At 42.1% G+C, this 473-nt stretch overlaps 1 pseudogene; it reads right to left on the minus strand.

Moving 5' to 3' along the window:
- Positions 1 to 473, minus strand: part of LOC105529931 — a 6053-nt pseudogene that overhangs the window by 1345 nt on the left and 4235 nt on the right.

The following is a 473-nucleotide window of genomic DNA, read 5'->3' on the forward strand; positions in this document are numbered from 1 at the left end:
TTCTTTCTCTTTGTTATCGGAGAATATTTCCTTTGGCCCTATAGTCTTCAAAGGGACCCGAAATATCTGTTGCAGATTCCACAGAAATAGGACTAGCAAAGAGATCCACGAAAGAGAGATATAACTCTATGAGTGGAGGTCACACATCACAAAGCGGTTTGTGAGAAAGCATCTTTCCAGTTTTTGTCTGAGGATATTGCCTTTTTTCCATAGCCCTCTATGGTCTTCCAAATATCACTTTGCGAATTCCACAAGCGCAGTCTTAGCGAGCGGCTTCTTGAGGGTTAAGCTGTAACTCTGTGAGATGAATTCGCAGAACACTAAGCAGTTTCTCAGACAGCTTCTTTCCAGATTTCATCTGAGGATATTTCCTTTTTCACCATAGACCTCTACGGGCTTCCAAATATCACTTGGCAAATTCCACATGATTATCTTAGCGAAAGGCTTCTTGAGGGGAAAGCTGTAACTCTGTG

The sequence above is a fragment of the Mandrillus leucophaeus genome, unplaced genomic scaffold, assembly GCF_000951045.1.
Source record: "Mandrillus leucophaeus isolate KB7577 unplaced genomic scaffold, Mleu.le_1.0 Scaffold793, whole genome shotgun sequence".
In the NCBI taxonomy this organism is placed as follows: Eukaryota; Metazoa; Chordata; class Mammalia; order Primates; family Cercopithecidae; genus Mandrillus; species Mandrillus leucophaeus.